A 22,234-nucleotide genomic window follows, 5' to 3' on the forward strand; every position below is an offset into this window, starting at 1 on the left:
TGGATTTGCCAGAGACCAAAGAAGGGCAGTTGAATGCATCAGGGGAAGGGCAGTGCAGACCTCAGCCAGCAGAGTGGGAGAGGAAAGAAGTCCTTAGGCAGTGAGTCTTCGGGACCTGGTGACCACTGGGTTATGCAGGATGAGGAAGAAGTAGGAGCCGAGAATGAGCCAGAAGAGGAGACGGTGGGTTCCACGGAGAAGGAGCACACAGTGGAGCAGTCACAGATCTTAGAATCACAGTCTTCCAGACCTGTTGGGTTTTTATCGGATTGCCTTGCCTTTTGGAAATATTTGCTAGTAATTCTTAAACTGTGAAAGTAAATTGGTAAGAGGCAGTTTACTGGGGAGCCTGACTTCATTTTCACGTAGAGGTACAGAAGTACAGTGTAGGGGCCATCCATTACTTTGGAAGTCAGGAGCTGAGAACAGCTGTTGGAAACTTGAGAGCACACAGTGTGGGTGATGACTCCTCCTGACTCCTCCATGTGCTCCATCTTTGGCATAAAACGAAACATTAGTTGTATTTTTTCTAATTTTTTCTCTTCTTTCCATTCTGGATACTTGGCATTTTATTAGGACAGATTAATAGTTGTGCTGCAATTAGAGGTGGATGACATTGTAATACTACGAAAATCAAAGCCGTCCTGAGGTTATAAGCTTAGCAAGGTTTACGTCATAAACGAATACAAATTAAAAGTAAAAAGGGGCGCCTGGGTGGCTCAGTGGGTTAAGCCGCTGCCTTCGGCTCAGGTCATGATCCCAGGTCCTGGGTTCGAACCCCACATCGGGCTTTCTGCTCGGCAGGAAGCCTGCTTCCTCCTCTCTCTCTCTGCCTGTCTCTCTGCCTACTTGTGATTTCTCTCTGTCAAATAAATAAATAAAATCTTAAAAAAAAATAAAAAAATAAAAGTAAAAAGATAAGACTTTGTAAATACTGAAATATGTGGTAAGCGAACTCAAGTTTTGCCTTAACACATTTCTTCTATTTCTGTATCTGTCAAAAGTCACTAAAGAAAATTCTAGTTAGAAATAGAGCTAATTCAGTAATATTTGCTGTGTTTAACATATCATCATTATTGGAATTTTTCATTTTTTTATTTAATGCCCAGCATGCATGCAGCATATTCATTGCATATTTAATAAACCTGTAGGGTCAGTTCTTGTGAATTCATCTCCATAATCCTTCATACTTATTGAGTCGGTGGCAGTATTACGAAGATTATTGTACCAGCAGCTCTCATGGTCCGCCCCACTGTGTAAAAGGCTTTGCATTTGTTTTATGGCTAAACTAGCAGATTGCTTTTGCAGTCTTCAATTCAATTTGTAGAGACAGTAGTTTGAAATTTTTTCCTGATAATTCAGTGATTTTTCAAAGAATCGGGAGTTTTCCACCTTTGCATATGGTTACCCTGGTGTTGACATTTGTAACTAAAAATGAGAAATTTAAATTTTTGTTACTGCTTCATTATCTGCATGTCAGCAAATACTTTTTTAAAAAAGATTTTATTTAATTATTGGATAGAAGCACGAGCCTGTTAGGAACAGAGGGAGAAGCAGACTCCCTGCTGAGCAGGGAGCCTAACACAGGGCTCAGTCCCAGATCATGACCTGAGCTAAAGGCAGACGCCTAACCGACTGAGCCACCCAGGCACCCCAGCAAATACATTTTTATCTTGTTCCTTAAAAGGTCTGGGTATTCAGTGTTGGTCATGTTTCTGAACACTTACTCATAATTGACGCTTTTTTTTTTTTTTTCCTGTTTTTATGCCATGGGAAAAAGAACTCTCAGATACCTGGCTCCATGGAAATATATTAATGACCTCACCTTCACGAATGAGTAGAATGCTGGAGTGCACGTCTGCCCCGTGTGTGTCTCTGATCCTCTCAGTGCTGATCTTTAATGTGCCTTTGCTCTTTCTTTGCCTTTTTAATTTTTTTTATTTTTTGGCACTATCGACTTATTCACCCCTTTGATGCTTCTCCTCCTAAGTCTGCAAGCTTCATATTTACTTAAGATTGAAGCATGAATTCATCAGTCTTGCTGGAAAGTAACTTAAACGCATTGGGACCCAGAGATACAAACAGCCTTTTGTGTGTGAGTGTACTGACTGCGACCCAAGGAAGCAATTTCGCAGGCATTCCAGATTCTCATGACCGTTCACGCTACTTTGAGATTAATTTTTTTTTTCAAGCTAATCTAATGAGAGATCGCTATGCTCTTATACATTACAACTCTTAGTTTCTCAAGTCCTGATTCATCATTTTATTGGGCCTTTCTTAGTCAAAAGTAACTTAGAATTTGAAATGCTAATGACAATACCACAGTACACACTCCAGCTGTTTTCCAGTGGTTCTCATTTTTCCCTCTGAAGTAAGGCAACTTTGATTTTCTGGAGTTTGTTTTCAATACAAGTTTGGAAGGATGCTTAATTAATTTAAAATCATGTGTACTTTACAAAAATAAGAATTGTAATGAATAGAGATGCTTCAAAATTTTAAAAAATGAGTGAATATGTTAGCAAAGGAAAGTTCTACAAACTATACATCACTGATCTTGACTTTAGTTCTCATCAAGACTTAAACATATTAAGAAGTTTGTAATTCTCTAGAATAATAAATTAGGAGTCATAGAGGCAGACAACATGGGTTAGTTCTTTTTACAAGATAAGTATGTCTTCTGTGTCATTAATGCACTAAGTAAAGTTGCTAACGATAATGAGGTGATAAATCAGCTAAGGAAATATATATAAAATTATGCTATTAAACATAGAAAAGACTAAAAAGTTTGCTGCTTATGAGTTCTACAAAGAGATTTATAGTAGAGAAGTAAAAGGGAAGTTAGTAAAATATTCCTGGGTCATTTAAAAAGAAAGACTAGATAATTATAACTTTTCCGTGAATTTCTTAAGAGATCTTACTAAAATCTAAATACATTACTTTCAAATTTCATGATCATGAATATCTTTTGTTTCTCGCTTATTGTGGATAGCTAAGTCAAGACTCATAAAGAAGCAAGATTTGTAGTTAACCCACTCCCTGTGAGTTAGGGCCTGTTGTTATTCTCAGTACTGGGGAAGGAAATAGAATCTGACACAGCTAATGAGTAACAGAAGTGGGGTGGGAACCAGGAAGATCAGCCCCAAAGCCTGCTCTCTTTCTGGGATCTCCTAAGAGCCAGTGAGGTCCACACAGCTACCTGTCTCCTCACTTCCCATCTCCACTCACCTGCCCGCACCTCTGCCCCACTCTGCCACTCTTGCCAAGGTCCCAGTCCTTCCTTTCATCTGACTTGCCTCTTTGCAGCCATCTGCCTCAGTTGGCCCCTTCTTCCTTCCCATGCCCTCTTCCCTTGGTTCCCCTGACTGCGCTCTGCTGATTTTCCTCCTATGTGCGCCACCCTGAGTTCCAGGCTTCCTTCTCCACAGCCTCCCTGGATCGCGCTCCTCCCGGCCTCAGTCCTGGATTCTCCCTCCCTGGTGTTTGTGGTGGCACCTCTACCCCCAGCTCCAGGGCTGCTGCTTGAATCTCTTGCTGAATGAATGAATATGCATAAAACCTAGACAAAGATTTAAAAATATCTCCCTGGTTCAGTACAACATTTTTCCTGGGGTGAATTCTTAGTACTTACTTGTTTGGGCTATAATACAATTTGGTTACCAAAATCACTTTTAAAGACTTTTCCTTTTAAAGGTGGGTGAACGGAAATGTGTTTTATATATCATCAGTTGATTAGTTTTCCGGTTTGAGATGGGCATTCAACTTCCACACATCCAAAAATTACTTTGATATGCTATTTTGGCTGGCATGTTCTTTGGAAAAAAAAAAAAAAAAAAGAAATTCTGCACTTTATGCTCATTTTTATAATTTTTGATAGAAACTCTGACCCAAAAAATGTACGTGGGGTGGTCATTTTAAACCGAATAGTAAGAAAAATCAAGGGTAAGCATATCTGTTCTTATAAAAGAACGAGAAGAAGAATGATGAAACTGTAGGTCATCACAGGAGCCCACAGGTGACAGAGCCCTCCACTCGTGGGCACCCTTCAGGCTGTTAGTACTGCATCCCAGCCCCTACTGGGGGAGCAGAATGCCAACCTGTCACCCCCCCCCCCACCTTATAAACCAAACCCTAAGGAGGGCGTATAAAGTTCATAAGGCCTTTTTTCTAAAACCCTATTGTGGGACCTACACCTCATTTCGTCTCTTCCTTTCTGCATTTTCCCTCTTTCTTTTCCTGTAATTATACCATCTTAGAGTCCTAAAATTTTACTCCTGCTGGATGTCTTCAGGATCCTCTGGTCTAACCTTCCTCCATGTTAGAGATGTAGGGAGCTGAAAGCCAAAGGATTCCTTGTTCCTACAGTCATAGCTTATTACTGGCAAAGGTGGACATAGAATTAAGGATTTTAGTGACTTCATAATTTTTCCTAATATTTAAATAAAAACATTTAATGTTTCCTCTTAATACTTAATATTACTCACCTTTTAATCCTATTTTGGCAAAAATTTTTAGTATTTGTTTTAGGCACCTAAAATTTACTTTTAGAGGAAAGTCTAAGTTTAAATTATCTAAAAATCAGATTTGATTTGATTTTTTTTTTAGAGAGAGAAAGAGCATGCTCAGGCATGCATGCACAAGCCAGGGGTCAGGGTGGGAGGAGGGGGGAAGGGAGAAGGAGAGAGAGAATCTTAAGCAGGCTCCATGCCCGAGATCATGACCTTAGCCCAAACCAAGACGCGTGGTCCAAAATTGGACGCTTAACTGATTGAGCCATCCAGGCGCCCCTAAAAATCAGATTTTTGAAATAAATACTAAATTGTGTACTCTGATGTATTCCTTTTTATCCATATGTTGATTGATTAAATATCTTAGAGAAAAATAACATCAGAGTTTAAGCTCATCTCCTAATCACCAACATAGCCTCATAACTGTATTGACCTTTTAACTTCCTTCTTTCTGAACCTAGCCTTGTACCTTGCCTTCCCTTCATGTACTTTCCCGTCCTCTTGTTGCATTTCATAGTCATCCTACCCTCCAGTCTCAGTTCGTACTACCCTCTTCTGTGATGTCTTCCCTCACTACTGCAGACTTCTGAGCTCTCCAGCTCTGAGCTTACACGGCACTCGCTGCCTTCCCCACTCCCTCCATGTCCTGCCATCCACTTGGAGTTTCCTTTCCAGACTTCAGGCCCTTGGCTGCAGGTAAGGCGGGTCAGATGGCAGGATACTCAGGCAGTGACCCTTGGCCAATATGGGTTTGAACCGTGCAGATCCACTTAACGTGCAGTCTTTCTTCGTAAACGTGATACAGTACTGTAAATGCATTTTCTCTTCCTTACGATTTTCTTAATAGCATTTCTTTTCTCTAGCTTCTTTTATTGGGAGAATACAATCCACGATCCACATAACATACAAAATGCACGTTCATCAATAGTGTGTTACTGGGAAGGCTTCCAGTCAGCAACAGGCTACTCAGTAGTTAGGTTTTGGGGAGTCAGAAGTTACACACAGATTTTCACATGCGCCGTCCTAACCCACATATTCTCCAGCGGTCAGCTGTGCTTGGAATTTTCTCTTTGCCAACTTACTTCTGATCTGTATATGGGAAACAGCATGGTGTGGCCTGGCCCAACTCCCATTATGTGGCATTTTTTTCCAGCAAGATTATAAGCTTAGAGACTTCATTTTGCTCATCTTTTTATATTCGTATTGACTTGTGCTTGGCTCCCAGTACATAAGTGCTGCTGATTATTTAGAGCTCTTTTGATGATTTAACAATTCTGATTGTTAAGAGCAGAAAACCTGTGCTGTTAACTCAACATATTACTACTGCCTTTTTTTCTGTTCAGGGTTTTTTCTCACTGAGTCTCCCATTATCTCAGTTAATGTATTAGCCTTGGCATTCTGTATTCTAGAGCCCCACTGGAAGGAGATGTATTCATTGTTAATGTGGAAGCTGTCGAGTGGTTCTGGTTGACTGAAAACCAGTTGGTTCCAGTTTATCTCACTATTAATTTAAATTTATCTTTGTTAATCCAAGTTCTGCAGTTATGTTCATTGATTTCATTCTGTTTCATTCCACAGCATTTCATTCAAACAAATACTTGTGGAATGTACATGTTATGTGCAGGGAATGCCATGAGAATACTAAGCCCTTGCTGCCACGGACCTTACATTCTTGACGCAACTTTTGGAATAATCTTATACCAGGAAGAAATTCTAGGGATGCAAGTGTATATTCTCCTTTTGGATCTAATTGTGTGCTGCTCTATTGCTTTAACCGACTGTTGTGGATTCCAGGGCGACATATAAAACTTATTATAACAAAGGGATTAGTCGTTTCCAAAAATAATTTCAAATAAAATAAAAACAAAACTTATTTGTCTTTTTAAAAATAAGGTACTTTTGCTCGTGGAAAATTGTATAGCTGGGGGAATCATATTGGGCAGTGACTTAAGTCACCTTTGGGTTTAATCCTGGATTTTGACATCTTACCATGATGAAGATCATCTATATTTCCCTCCTTCATCGAAATGTAAAATGCTATAATGCAGTCTGTAACTATTTGTCATAACTAGTATAATGGCTAAGGAGAAACTGAAACAAAGCACTGGTAGTCTATCTCCAAATGTGCTCCTTTGGGTAAATAACCGAAAATGTGACCTTCTAGAAAAGTGGGACGGTGTTCACTTGCATTTTTCTTTCTTTTCTAACCAGTTCACCTGCCAGGTCTCCAGCTCAGTCCGTTCTCATTGTTTATTTTGGTCATCCGGAACTATATTGTCCGGTTTGGTGGTTATTAGCCTTGTGTAGCGATTTTAATTTAAATTAATGAAAATTAAATTTAAAAATTCGTTTCTTCAGTTGTAATAGCCACATTTCAATAGCTGTGTGTTGGCCGGAGCTGGTCTAGAAAAGAAAATTCCAAGAATTCCTAAGAACAAGACACAGCACATTTTACAATCAGAATAGCCATTATTTAATTGATAAATCCCCAAGGAGTAGAGCAAATAAGTAGAGAACAGAAGGAGTTTGCTGCTGTAGTAAGGTACAATTATATATGTTATAATAATAACCACCACCACCACCACCACCTCACCATGCCAGCATGTCCCACTGGAATTTCACAAAAAGCTTTTAAACATGGTTATGAAATAAGGCATTCTTTTGGTGACTCCTATAATGGGCCATTCATTGATATGCTTGGGATTATATTGGGAACACTAATACAGTATTCTAGGGGGCCTGAGTGGCTCAGTCTGTTAAGCATCTGCCTTTGGCTCACGTCATGATCTCAGGGTCCTGGGATCAAGCCCCCTCTGGAGTTGGGCTGTCTACTCAGCAGGGATTCTGCTTCTTCCTCTCACTCTCCTCCTTTGTGCTTGCTCTCATAAATAAATAAATAAATAAAATTAAAAAAAAAACAAACAAACAGTATTCTAGATTTAAAATGTTTAGTTTCGTATCATAAGAGATTATAATCTGTTAAAAGGTCCTTACTTTTGTTAATGTCACCACCTGAAAGCGTACATTAATCTTGGGTTTAAAAACACGTATTTTTTTTCCTTATAAAGCTCCAGTAACTCGGGTTCTTCTCAGTTGTTTGCATTTTCTGACCAGTGTGTGTTTTCTATTGAATTTATACTTGGCTAACGTGCTAAGTGGGTGTGAATATAACTTAGGTGAAAATACATTTAAGGTAACAGTGTCATTGAAATGAAACCAGCACATATTTACTTTTCAAAGTTTAAATCTTACTCAGAATACTTTTCAAAATATAAAGAATTTATTTTTGTATTTAAATTTTTTTATTTATTGAAAATCTACTAGAAATGTTTAAAGAAGTAGAGGACCAAGTTTACTCTTACTGCTTCAGTCTTTGACTCTAAATTAAAATTAGAGAATATATATTGGTGAAGCAAGACAACTTCCTGTATCTCCGTGAAAGAAAGACTGGAGAAGGAAAAAAAAAATCCATAGCAATTCTCAAGTCGTGATTTGGGACTCCATGTTGAGTTGCTCCCTTCTTTTGTTAGAGAATTTCCCAGCCTCTCCTTCTGCCATCTGCTGGTGGTTCATACACTTGCATGTTTGATTTTAAAACAAATCTGCTTTATTCTTATTTAGGAAAGATTTGGGGGGAAATGTTCCATTTATATTCACCTCTACTATTTTGGTGCAGTTTTGCTTGTCATGTTTAATTATCTTTTTAAGGACTGTTTTAGCTTCTTTTTCAACTCTGCCTTTAGAGGAATACATGAATATAAAATTTAGAAAAGACGAAAGACTATGAAGGCCAAAGCGTGCGCCATTAAGAGACAGCAGGCACAGACTTTCTGGTTAAAGGTCTTGAGTGCCATAAGGGGTTGCATGAGAGTTGTTGAGGTCTTCCCCAGTTTCTGAATTTGGATTAAATATGGAATAGCATTTCTGTCCTCTTTTGTAGTTAAGACTCCTTAACTGGAAGTGAGCAGACCTGTATTTTATGCTAAGTCCTGGTAACAGGTTGGAAAATTGATGACTTGATAAGGTTCTTTTTAGTCCTAAAATGCTACAGTTCTTCTTGTAGTCATTAAGTCATACCTTCAGTTCTGTCCTCATTTGTTATTCTTCTGATTTTTTTCCCCTCTACTGTTTACAGCCTAAGCCATTCTCATCATCTTGGGAAAAACATAAGTATCTTTTGTCTACAAACAAATCCTTCTATGAAATAAAGCAAAAATTTTTAAAAGGGGTATAGGAATTTTATTTCCTGCCACATTTAATCTCCTTTCCTAATCTTCAGCGCTACCTTGACTAATTCTAGAAACTTCGATTCGTGGGTCAATTATTTGTTCATCATTTTCTCAAAGAGGAAATTCAGTAACCCAGAATATTAATCTCATTTTTTTTTTCATAATGAATATGGCTGAGGGATGTAAAGTGACATATTTTAGGCCCTGTTTAGTGGCAAAATAGAACAAAAATCCAGGTTTCTGCCTTCCGAACCAGCGCCCTTTACACAGAATCGCAGCAGTATTTGGGATTAGTCTTCCCAGTAATGGAACTGTATCTGAGATTGAACGTTACGGGATCGTCATTTTTACAACCCAGAAAGAGTCTGATGTTAGCGATTTCATATGGTTTAATTCAGAGAATTAGGGCTCTATTATATCCTTTTGGATCTGTATTCAACAGTGAAAACACTATTTTTCTTTAAAAAGCTGTTTATCCTGATTGGAATGTGTATGTGCACACTGTTTGAAGTATTAGGTGATCACGAGATGTTTGCAGAGTTTAATCGGCATCAAAGTACCCAGTAAGCTACATAACTCAATAAGGAGTGTGTGAGGTTTCCATATGATGCTTTGACATTATATAAAAAATAAACTATTTTATCATGAGCAAGTGTGTTCTTAGTGTGGTAAGAGTTCCCTTTCTCCTAGACCAAATACTCACGTGGTCAGGTGATGGTAGAGGTCAGACTGGTTAGATGGCTTTCCTGATTGCATGGCAGGGTCCCTAGATCTAGTAAGTGCATTTGTGCAGAAATGTTTACTCTAACGGTGGTGAACATAGGAAAATGAGTGAAGGGGAGCTTAATGCAGAACAATTCATGCCTGCTTCTGTCAGACTTACATTGTTTTGTTGTTGGTTGTTGTGTTTGTTTGTTTGTTTGTTTGTTTCAAGGATGTTAGAAATTAAACATGGCCCCGGGTACTGTGGATTTGAGAAGTGACCTGTTTAAGGCAGGAAGGAGTTACCCTTGAAAGAAAGCTTATTTACTTGTATATTCTGGAGTTTGATTGACTCCATTTTTCTCCAGGGACATTATTTTGGCACTGTTTTTTGAGAACTTAATTCTCTAGTAATAATAAAAATGCATATATTCTCCTTGTCCCCACCCTCAAACACCTGTTCATTTGAGATGTGCACAGATAATTAGAGGCATGTTTCTGGGCTTGCCTATAAAATTCCTTAGCATAGAGTTACTGTGACGATATTAATAATCATCAAGCTGCTTAAGATTTTGTTGGGAGGAAGCAAAGAAATTATTCTAGGGGAGATGAGGGATGATTTTGATTGTGTGTGTTTTAGGTTCTCTCCGATGCCAGATTTTAAAGCCAGTTTTGTTTCTTCAGATGGTGAAAACCCTCCTCCTCCCCTCTTCCTGCCTTAAATCTGGCTTTTACCCAAGCCATGTCAATTTTGCAAGTCAGTTGAGAATGTCAAAGTGACTGGTGTAGAAAGAGCCAATATGTTGGAAGATGCTTAAAGCCAAGTAGAACATTTATGTGAATTAAAGAACATATTAGGAGATGATTTTCAGAAACCAGATTTGGAGGGAAAAAAAACCTGTTGAACTAATACTTGCATACCAGATGTACCACTGATAAATGCATGTAACAGATACTCCCCAAAAAGCACTAACATTACCATTTTACAACTGAAGTAATGTATCCTGTGGGTACATTTGCAAAGATACGCCAACAAAAATACATGCAGGGTTCTTGAAGTAATAATGCAAATAAAACATTTCATATTATAATTTTAAAATAACAGGATTGGAAAGCAAGAAAAAGTCTGGGAGATTATTTGTTGTGTCTAAATTCTGCTTGTACTCTGGTCTTTTGACAGTTGGCTTTTTGATACTGGATCATTGTTTAGTGTCTGAATCGTCTGACAGCATAGCGGTTGAAAATCTCCTAAGTTCTGAATAATAAAAGTAATAAATAGATCTCGTTTTTTTTCTCAGAAAAAATGGCTGATTTTCATACTTTCCTGAATCTTGTTTGTGTCCTGGCTACTGTTGTGTCCTGTCACTAAGCAGAGGGTTTTGCCATGTCTGATCTATTCGTTCGTGCACAGCCCAAGCCTCCGTGCAGCGTGCGTCCCTGTGCGTCGAGTCCCTGAGACTGGCTTTTGGTCCTCGCTGCTCATGTTGTCCAGGGAGTCTGTCCCCCTGCTGACACTGGCCTCTGGCTGGCAGGCGGGGGGGGGGGGGGGTACCTTCTCTCCAGGCCTGAGCCCACCTCAGGGGCAGGTTTCCCTTGGTCTTAGATAGGCAGGTGAAAAGCATTCGAGGAAGGGAAAAGAAGTACAGGGAGCCATAGGACTCCTGCTCTCTGTGATTGAGACAGAGCAAACGAAATCCTGCAGAAAATTTCAGTTTCTTCCAGCCAGGCACGGCACTTTCAAGCAGTTAATTGGCTGCTTCCTAAGGCGCCATGTACGTTTTTATAAGAAATTCCTCTTAAACCTCCCTCCACTCTTCCTCAAATTAAATTTTCATTTCAGAATGACTTTTTTTTTTGTATCTCATTGAGGGGGAGAGAGGGGAAGAATGGAGTAGAAAATGAATACATATTATTTCAAATGAGAATTAGATCTAGGCCTAGACTGGATATTGCATATTAAATATCATGGTAAAATTAATAAACTTATAAAAGTATTCTAAAAATATTCATGGTTTCCTGAACATTTCTCAGAACTTAAAAACATATTTATTATATCTTAAATTTATAATTCTAAATTCCTCACATTATGGTCTTATTATTGTCTCGTTTAATTTTTAGTCCCTTATAAACAAGTAAACTTATTTTCTTCAATCATCTTAATGTGTTAAATTATATTTAATATTGTCATAAGTTTTAGAAAATTGTGATGTGCTATTGTAGTATAAGAATAACAATACATATTCAATTACAGTTATTTCTTGTAATACATGAGTAATTTAGAAAGAAGCTGGGAAATCCTTATTTTTAAGATACAGAGGCTAGGGGGCGCCGGGGTGGCTCAGTTGGTTGAGCATCTGACTGACTTGATTTTGGCTCAGGTCATGTTCTCAGCATCCTTAGGATCAAGCCCCCATCAGGCTCCCTGCTGAGCAGAGTCTCCTTTTCTCCCTCTCCCTCCGCCCCTCCCCCTGTTCCCAAGCTCTTTCTTTCTCTGAAATAAATAAATCATCATTAAAACAAAAGATGCAGAAGACACTTTCACCATGTAGACACATGAAAGGCTTCAGTTTTGATAGTAAATAAGTAATCTTTATAAACAAGTTAATATTTTGTTTTACCTTAATATGAGCTCCAAATAGAACTTCTAATGACATCATATTCCCGACAGGACTTTGTTTTCTGATTGACAGAAATTTTCCTTCTGTGCTATTTAATAGTATGTGCAAACATCTAGAATCACAAGTATTAATAAGCACACAGCACGCGCGAGTTGTAAATAGTTCCCGCCTGCATGCACGTATGTACATGTTCTTTCCTTTTACATGGGACCTATGGAGAGGCTGACCTCCCGAAAGGCTAAGTTGGAAAGGGGAGGAAATGGAGATCTGCCAGGCTTGTTGGCTGGAGTCATGGACAAGAGCAAGGCCTGTCTGAACTGCCACTCAGTTTTTATTCTGCGAGTTTGCAGGGTTGGTGATTAGAGTGGCTTTCGCCCAATTATGCTGTGATTATTCTGCTGCACTGTAATTGACTGGGGAGATATGCTAATACCTGTCATTTGGGATGATAAAAGATGAGCGGGGGACGCAATGCATTATTTAGCTGGCTGTGTGATAGATGAGGGATGCGCAGAGTGCTTTAATTGCTGAGAAGAGAGGTTAAGCTGAACGAACGGATGAATTAGAAATGAGTTTTTTTATGGCTTGTGGAAAAGTGAAATAAAGGAAAATGTGCCTCAGACTAAAGGAGCAGATAGAAATGAGCACAACGGAACTAGATCCAGGCGGTTTTCTTTATCAACTTAAATATTAACAGAAAATGCAGCTTGGAGTTCAGTAAATAATAATCGGAAGGAGCGTATACAATAGATCCTCCTATTAAGCAAAAAAAGAATCATAAAGGAATTGTTTCTCTTTGAGACGACAATATTTATGATTTGTAACCTCTCGGATTCCTGCTCTGTTTTAGGTTATACAGAAACATAACGTGCAACGATTCTGAATTTCATGCCTCGTACCTTTTTGAACGTAAGCTTAGAGGTATCTATGTTCCTTGCGCCTGTGTGCCTTTCAGTAAATGCAGGCAGCCAGAGGAAGTCAAGAAAAAAAATGAATATTTATAACAGGAGGAGAATGTAATAATATAATTAGCGAGAGAGTGCACAACTGCTCCTTGAGTGCCAGGATCCAAGGCAGAAGTCCTCAGATGGCAGGACGGTCCTCATATGCTACACATTTATGTATTGGTATTTTTATGGAAAAAATTAAGGGAAGAGTAGTATTTTCCCTTTCATATGGTTGCCTTTTGTCACACCCATATATGATCTTGTGTCTGTATTTCAAAGAAGTACTTCAGAATAGTCTGTTGTAATCTGCGTGGTTACTTATGTGATTTGGTGTGAGTATTTGGCTTTATTTTGGTTTTCTGCATTTAACGGGTAATGATTTTGACTACGTTGTCAGAATGGCCGTGCGCCAACTGAAGGTTGAGGCCTCAAGCACGCCGTGCGCTTCCCAGCGCGTCATACTTTACTGGATAATGATGTAGGAAAGTGTTATCCCCAACTGTGCTGTTTTGTCTTGTAGATGGAGCAGTGGAAATCCAGGTTGAATAGCAGAAGTTGTATTTTTTGTCAAATGAAGAAAATGACCCTCCTATATTGTTGAATTATCTCCAGACAGTCCAATGTCCCCGAGCCTGTGTGACTCGTCTAGTATAGCAGAATTTATCAGGGAATGGCTTTCCACCGGGTTATTGAATGGTAATGGATCTGTCTAGAACAAAGCGTGCCTATTGGAATGGATGTCAACTGTAGACAGATGCTACACTCTGCTACTCACAGAAGTTTTGTTGGAGCTGATCTCTTCCCCCCAATATAATTGGCACCTCATCCGCACGTTCCTTCTGAAACAAAGTGCGTTTCCGTATGACTGTTTTTAATCACTGTCCTTCTCGGAATTCTGAAGTAGACTGTTACAGCTCCCTTACTCAGATAGAGAGGATTTCAGAGGATGCTTCTACACCCATCCTGGAAGGCAAAGTAGGAGTTACAAAGGAAAAGACGTAGTTAGTCTCAAAGAACTTAAAATGAGATGGAGAAAGTCAGGACAAACACAGCGACTCGTTAGCAGGCAACAACGGTACTTAACCTAGTGGTACTTAACAGTACCAGAGTTTTACAAACGTCTGTTACACCGATTTAAAATACCCCATTTTGGTTTGTACCACATTAAGCTAACCCCACAGTGAAAGATGGCGGTAGCCCCACAGGGTCGTGGTGGTGTCTTGATTTTTTTCTCATCAGTGGTATAGAAAGAGTAAGTGAACAACCCGATTCCATTTTGTATGTCTTTTTTCCTAGCACTAGAAGCTTCCAGGCAGTTAGTCAATCCTGAGACGTTGTGCCTAGATCTTGGCTGTAAGTCTCATTCCTTGAATGTAAAACTGATTCTTTCTTCGAGGTCCTTAAGTTTGAAAGGTTTGCTTTGTTTAATATGGTCTGAAAGAAAATCATGTTTGTGGCTTTTTGTTGTTTCCTTGACATAATGCGTCTCACTGTAAATTTGATTCACGTCAGCATGAAGTTGCTCTTCTGTACAGCCCGAGGCCTGGGCCCTGTGATGTCGCCATTCCTTACCTTGGATTCAGTTCTTTCCCTTGGAAATTGCCTTGTCTTAAAAATACAAGGCGGCGTAGAACAAACTGTTGTTTTTTTTTAAGGATTTTATTTATTTGACAGAGAGAGACACAAAGAGAGAGAGAAAACATAGCAGGGGGAGTGGGAGAGGGAGAAGCGGGCTTCTTGCCGAGCAGGGAGCCCGACACGGGGCTCGATTCCAGGACCCTGGGATCATGACCTGAGCCAAAGGCAGACACTTAATGACTGAGCCACCCAGGCACCCCTAGAACGAACTTTCTTAAATGTCCTCAGCATCTTCTAATATCCCTACTGCCCAGCTGAAGAGAGAGAGAGAGAGAGAGAGAGAGAGTGTGTGTGTGTGTGTGTGTGTGTGTGTGTGTGTGTGTGTGTGTGTTTAATGGTGATGACTTACCACATTTTAAAATAATGTGGTTCCATTATTTTAAGATGAAATTGTAAATACGATTTTAGGATTATTGCCAGGGAAGGCTGGAGAAATGACGTGGTCCTTCTCCCTCTTGTGGAAGGCAGGCAGTGGAGGCTCCTGAGAGGACGGCCTCCACACCCGGGCTTCTCGCTCTAGGCCTATGGACCTGGCTGGCTCTGGCCTGGTGAGCGCGGCCTTCTGGAAGGCTGCTGTCCCTGTGGAGCTGGGCAGGGGGGGAACAGTGTCCTCGGACAAGTGGGCGCACTCAAGGTGCTACAGCAGAAACCACTACAACCGAAGACACACATTAGACGTTTGGTTTCAGCTCAGGACACAGAGACGTGCGTTCCGGGTGCCTCCTCTCCGCCATCTTCTCCCGCTGCCTCCGCCATCTTCTCCCGCTGCCTCCGCCATGCCTGGCTCCAGAGTCGGGATTTTCCCTGTCTACGCTGTGCTCATCGCTCGCTTCTGTATTTCGTTCCGTTTTCTAACTGGAGGAGCGGGGAGCACCAGCATGCTGAGGAGGAAGCTCAGCTGACCGTCGGGAAGCAGGCGCCGACTTTCTCGATTTTCCCGAGAGCAGCCTTTCCCACTCAGCCCTGAGCAGCCTTCGAGAAGCCCTGGGGGGCTTCAGGAGGACACCCAGGGGGGCTTCCCCGAGTGGGCGCCGCTGCTGCTGCTGCTGCGAGCATGTGGAGGCCGTTTCTGTTTCCTTCCCTCTCCTGTCTTCTTTACCACTCGTTCATTTTCTCAAGAAATACCAAGTAATGACTTTTCCTTTCGCATCAAGCCAGACCCTCAGTCATGTGCCAATAGGCGAGATCCGGGTCGTTAATCAATGACTAGACTACTGATTGGTGTACCTGTCTAGTTTTGTGCCTTTGATTTTCTTCTTAAGGTAATGCTTTTGGTTTGTGCTTTGTCACATAAACGAACCTACAGAACTTGCACAAAGTTCCCTTGGGAATAACTGCTCACAGTTTTTGCTTTAAAAAGAGAACATTAACATAACTACCTTAAATTTCAAGCCGTGAGCACTCGCTGTAATATCTTTTTGCAATTTTTTTTCTGCCTTGAATTGAATTACAACATTCTTGAAAAAGATAGAGAGCTAACTTATAAAAAAGGAAAGTTTAAAAATTCTTACAGGGGGCCCTTCTGGTTCAATTTGAAAGGAAAGGTGAGTGGCTAATGTATTAGTTTTCTACCACTGAGTAACACATTACTACAAATTTAGTGACTAGAAAACACACCCATTTATTATCTCACAGTGGCCACGAGTCAGCAGTTGAGCTACTGGGTCCTCTGTTCAGGGTGTCATGAGCCTGAGGTGGAGTTATGGTTGAGGCTTTTGTTTCGTGTGAGGTTTGGGTCCTCTTCTGGGCCCACAGGTTGTGGACAGAATTTGCTTCTTTGTGGCTCTAGTTCTGAGGCCCCCACTTTCTTGCTGGGTACCTGCCATGAGGCACTCCAGGGATGGGGCTCTCCCCACCATACTGCGCTAGAGGGAGAGTTGCTGCAGGGCTCTCCCACCTGTTTTAAGGCGTCACCTGATTTGGTCAGACCCACCCAGGTTAATCTCCTTTTAGTAATAGAGTCAGCTGTTTAGAGACCAACTGCAAAATCCTTTTCATCCTACAGTGAGGCCTAGGCACAGAAGCATTGGCATATACGTGGTGTTACATGCTAGGGGAGGGAACTGGGCAGAATATGGACACCCTGGGGCTGGGCATGTTGGGGGTCATCTTAGAATTCAGCCTACCACAGTTAGTGATTCACAGTTGCTGTCAGATTTTAAGGCTGAAAAACATCTCTCTACATGTACTCAAAGTGTACTCGAATTATTAAAAAATGGAAAAATGAAAGTGGGATAGACTAGGACATATTTGACTGACAACATTGAAAATAAATGATAAGCACCATTAGCAGAGCCGCCCATCATAACAGCAGTGTTATTTCTTGTATTGTTAGCTCCCGAGGCTCTTCTCTAGAGCAAGAGAAGTAATTTCTCACTATAAACTCTAACTGTGCAATTGATGTCCTTCTGGGTTAGGTGGAGAACCGTCTGCATTTCTGTTTCCAGTGCTTCTGTGGAAAGGTTTTGATGATCTCAATTTCTTCTTCCAGTACATATGTTTGGTTATGATCTCAGGAATCTTCACAGACATGCCAATTATAGAACATGAAGTCTGGTGATTCTGGTTAGTTTTATAGACTTGAAATGCTAAGAAAAAAAAATTGTCTCTTAATATTTTACAGAGTCACCATTTTGACATTCAGATTTGACTAATCATTTTTGGAGTATATATAAGGGGAAATGTGGCTTATGAAATCCAGTTTTGTTTTAATGGTTAAAGAATTCAGTATTTTTTCTTTATAAATTCTATGGATTATGGCCAGATAAAATATAATGAATAAAAAAACCCAAACTATCTTTTGTCTTTTTAAAAAATCAAGCTTATCCTCTTAAAATTATGTATCCATGGGAAGATATTTTGATTTTCTTTGCCAACACCTGATTCCTTTCAGAATTACTTTAGGGAAAAAAATAATATATTTTGAATAGGATTTTTATGTACTTTGGTTTGAATCCTTTTGGTGGAGGAAATCTATTGGGCCCCAAGTTTAAGCAGTCAGATGTGAAGCAGATCTAATGGTTTGCTTTAAAAGGCACCTGGATTTTGAAAATGTGACAAAGACTTCAGTTTAAAAAAATAAAAACTATGTACTACACTTGATTCTAGACTCAGAAGTTTAGAAGGATTAATTTTAGATAGGGTTGATGTGACCAACAGTCTACTCCAAAGCTAGAATGGAGTGGTTTTCTTTTTTTTTTTTTTTTCTTTTTAAGATTTCATTTATTTATTTGACAGAGCGAGACACAGTGAGAGAGGGAACACAAGCAGTGGGAGTGGAGAGGGAGAAGCAGGTTTCGCACCAAGCAGGGAGCCTGATGTGGGGCTTGATCCCAGGACCCTGGGATTATGAGCCAAAGGCAGATGCTTAACGATAAGCGATTCTGAGCCATCCGGGGTGCCCCGAATGGGGTGGTTTTCTAATGTAACAGAGGAATTATTCATGTTGGCATGAAAATTATTAATTAATTTCATTTCTCTTGCAGACCTTTAGACCTATAATGGAGTGTGTTATGGATTCACACTTTGGGGGAATCTGTGTGACTGTAAGATGGACAGACCCTACAGCATTTCAGAAATGCCGTGGCCATAGTATGGCAAGACAAATGCCCACTTACATACAAGCCAAAGCAGCCAAGTGTTTGTTCCATCTGACCCCCTGGCTTCCTCTGAACCAGCGCCCTCCCCTTGCCTCCAGTGGGGTTAGGACATTGGGGTACGCTCCCACGCCTGCCTACCCCACACCAGACTTCTCTCTAAAGTCTTACTAGCAGCTGTTTGTTGAACTACTTGATGTTGACCCCCGTACTGGGTTTTTTGCTGCCATTCTGCAGGCCGCCCTTTGATGGCTGCTGGTAAAAGGGAGCAGGCCTTGCGGTCAGAGAGGAGGCAGCTGTAGTTCACAGACTCAGAGCTCCCCAACCCTGTGCTGGGCACGGAGGAGACTAGGACAACGGACACATGGTTTTCACTCGCGTTGGCATTCTAGTGCCTTTAGAGAAATCAGGCGGCCATATTGGAGCAAGGCCCCTAAAGGGGAGAAGCGCAATGTGATCTGGGACGATGCAGCTTCGAATGGCGTTTGACATGGTGCCGTTGGAGAGCAGGGTCGAGACAGGCAGGGAAGTAGAGACAGATTTGACCAGAGACCATGACTTTAGTCAGAAAGAGGTTGGGGGGCTTCGAACACCTTGCATGGATGTTCATCACATTTCAACATAACCAGAGGTGCTATAGCTTGGAAATGGGTTTTGTTGTTGTTGTTGCTGGGGGGGGTTTGTTTGTTTGTTTTTGTTTTTTGTTTTTTTTTATTTTTTATTTTTTATTTTTTTTTAAAGATTTTTATTTATTTATTTGACAGAGAGAAATCACAAGTAGGCAGAGAGGCAGGCAGAGAGAGAGGAGGAAGCAGGCTCCCCGCTGAGCAGAAAGCCCGATGTGGGGCTCGAACCCAGGACCTGGGATCATGACCTGAGCCGAAGGCAGCGGCTTAACCCACTGAGCCACCCAGGCGCCCTGTTTTTTTTTTTTTTTAAAGCACAAGACTGGATTTGGAAAGGATCTACTGATTAGTTGTATATCTTTAGCCTTTTAGAACGAAATGAGAAAATGTGGAATTGCTTAGGAAATAGCAAGTTGTTGTATAAATTAAAGTTTTACATTATTGTTTAGAGCAGCTTGTTATACAATAGATTTATGTGGTGTCAGTAATAAAAGAAACTGGTAAAATTACTCCATTAGCTAGAAAATGTTTTAGATAAAATTATCAGCCAAGCTAAGTCGTTGCATTTGAAAGGGATAGTTTTAAAGTTACATGTTTGTTTTTTGCCTTCCTGCCTGAAACCTTCATTGCATAATGAATTTGTTCGTAAATCTTCAGTAGCACACTATAAAATTTGAGACTTATTGAAGATACGGTTTGATTAATTTAATGGAAATTAGTCAGTTGGGAAGTGAAAGCTGTTTATTCTTACATTTTACAAAAAGTTTTCTGAGATTAGGTTGTGGACACGTTCTAAAACCGTTCCTTCAACATTTATTAATCCTTTCAGTGGGCTGGCCCTGTGAAAAGCCTGGGCTGTAATTATTAGGAAGGTACAGTGACCCTTAATTCTTCGCACCCCGACTCTGCTGCCTGGCTGACCTGGCAGCCCTGAAGGACTCCTTCCTGGCCTGGAAAGACTTCGTGAAAGAGCACGCAAGCTCTCGCGGCATTAGCAATTCTGCTGTTGCCTACGTGTTTGAGAATTCCCGGAAGGCTTTTTGGGAGCTTAAATGAGATACAGTGCATTTGGTTTTAGGGAGAACAATGAGGGGAGAAATGTATTTCAGTGCTTGTTGCTTAATCAACATCTACAGTGTCACTTCACATCAGTGTCTGTCCTTTCCAAGTGAATTAGGTCTTGTGGGCAACACGTCAAGAGGACGTGTATTGTTCCTGGCAGGGCACTTGAATTTCTAATTACCAGATTCCTGCCTTAATTGCAATTACCTGGACACCCAGGCAGAGTGAATTTTTGGAAAAAGAATGTAATTAGTGAAACAGGAACTTTGCTGCCAGCTCCTTGTCTAGATACTAACACTAAACAGAACGTTGATAAGTTCACATCTGTAAAGACAACCCATCAGTTGATAAAAACAGTTCTTAAAGTTAATTACGTATAGTACGTCTCAGCGTTGGATTCAGAAACGTGATGTTAAAACAGAGGACGTTGGGTTTTTGCTTTATAATCATGTATAGTATGCATATTGGATATCTTTTAGGATTGGGTAATTATCTGGAGTAAGAAGAATTATTTACCGTACACTCTGTTTCTGTATGAACATGTGCATTACACACTTGGTTTAATAGATGTAAAATCCCAAGGTCTGTGGTCATTGGAAGGAAAAAAATCATTTTCTGACATTCAGTTGCTTCTATAGTAATTTTTCTTAAACCATAGTTTTCATTAAAGACAAATTCACACACAACGAAAAAATTTCTACCTGGTTACAAATACAGGGTTAAACTTACTTTTACAGCATTTTAATATCCTTAGGGCGCAATCTGAAACACGTATTTTTCTGTTTCTCTCATTTTCTCCTCGCACTCTCACTCCCTCCATGCTGCCTTAGCACACGTTCACAGTCCTGAGATGATAATAAATATCTACCAAGGGCTTATTTTACAAATTTTGATTCAGTCCTTAACCCCCTGCTAATTTGCTCTTCTCAGCTTCTTGAGCTCTGTCCTTCCTTTCCATCTCAGCAAATCCCTTGTCCACACCAAGGTTAATTTTGTCCATCTATGGTTAGTTAACTCATAAATGATCTTTTACAGCTTCTTCCCCGTGGAGCCGCTGGTCTTTTTCATTTTTAGCCTTCTTAAAAAATGTTCCCCAGCCCCACTCCGAGGAAGCCTCTGGATAGGCAAGGGGTGGGTCACATCTCTTCATACAGCTCCTCACTCAGGCTGTCCTCCAGCTGAGATGACCTGATGTGTTTTGACCGCAGTTTAATTTCTTCTAATTCTAGTAGTATTAAGAACATCTCCTGTTTGTGTATCTTTTTACATCCATGTTAACATATTTTTAATTTTATTTATTTTATTTTACTTTATTTTTATTATTTTTTAATTGTGTTGTGTTAATCCCTATAATCATCATTAGTTTTCGATGTAGTGTCCCAGGACTCACTGTTGGCGTCTAACACCCAGTGCTCCATGCAGTCCATGCCCTCCTTAATACCCATCACTGGGCTTACCCATCCTGCCACCCCCTACCTTCTAAAACCCTCAGTTTGTTTCCTAGAGTCCATAGTCTCTCATGGTTCGTCTCCTACTCCCAATTTCTCTCCCTTCATTTTTCCCTTCTCCTAATGTCCTCCATGCTATTGCTTATGTTAAGTGAAACCACATGATAATTAACTCTCTGCTTGACTTATTTCACTCAGCATAATCCTCTGCAGTCCCATCCAAGTTGAGGCAGAAGTTGGGTATTCATCCTTTCTGATGGCTGTGTAATATTCCATTGTATATATGGACCACTTCTTCTTTATCCATTCTTCTGTTGAAGGGCATCTTGACTCTTTTCACAGTTAGGCTGTTGTGGACATTGCTGCTATGAACATTGGGGTCCAGATGGCCCATCTTTTCACTACATCTATATCTTTGGGGTAAATACCGAGTAGTGCAATTGCTGGGTCATAAGGTAGAGCTGTTGTTCAACATAGTACTAGAAGTTCTATTTTTTTTTCCCAAAGATTTATTTATTTATGGGGTACCTAGGTGGCTCTGTGGTTAAGCGACGGTCATGATCAGCGATGGTCAGCTCAGGTCATGATCTCAGGGGCCTGGGATCCAGCCCTGTATAAGGTCCAGGCTCCATGCTTGGCAGTTGGGGTGGGGGGGGGAGCGTGTGTGCTGCTTCTCTCTCTGCCTCTGCCCCTCCCCCAGCTTGTGCACGCTCTCTATCTAAATCTTTGAGACTTATTTTATTGAGAGAGAGAGAGAGCACAAGCAGGAGGGGCAGAGGGAGAAGGAGAGAGAAACTCAAGCAGGCTCGGGGCTGAGCACGGAGCCAAAGAGGGGCTGGATGCCGCGACGCTGAGATCACAAC

At 40.6% G+C, this 22,234-nt stretch overlaps 1 protein-coding gene across 9 annotated transcripts in view; it reads left to right on the top strand.

The window, feature by feature from the left end:
- The window catches only part of ARID1B (AT-rich interaction domain 1B), a 441,388-nt gene that overhangs the window by 265,013 nt on the left and 154,141 nt on the right, over positions 1-22,234 (top strand). The window lies entirely within an intron of this gene.

The sequence above is a fragment of the Lutra lutra genome, chromosome 6 (assembly GCF_902655055.1).
Source record: "Lutra lutra chromosome 6, mLutLut1.2, whole genome shotgun sequence".
Classification (NCBI taxonomy): Eukaryota; Metazoa; Chordata; class Mammalia; order Carnivora; family Mustelidae; genus Lutra; species Lutra lutra.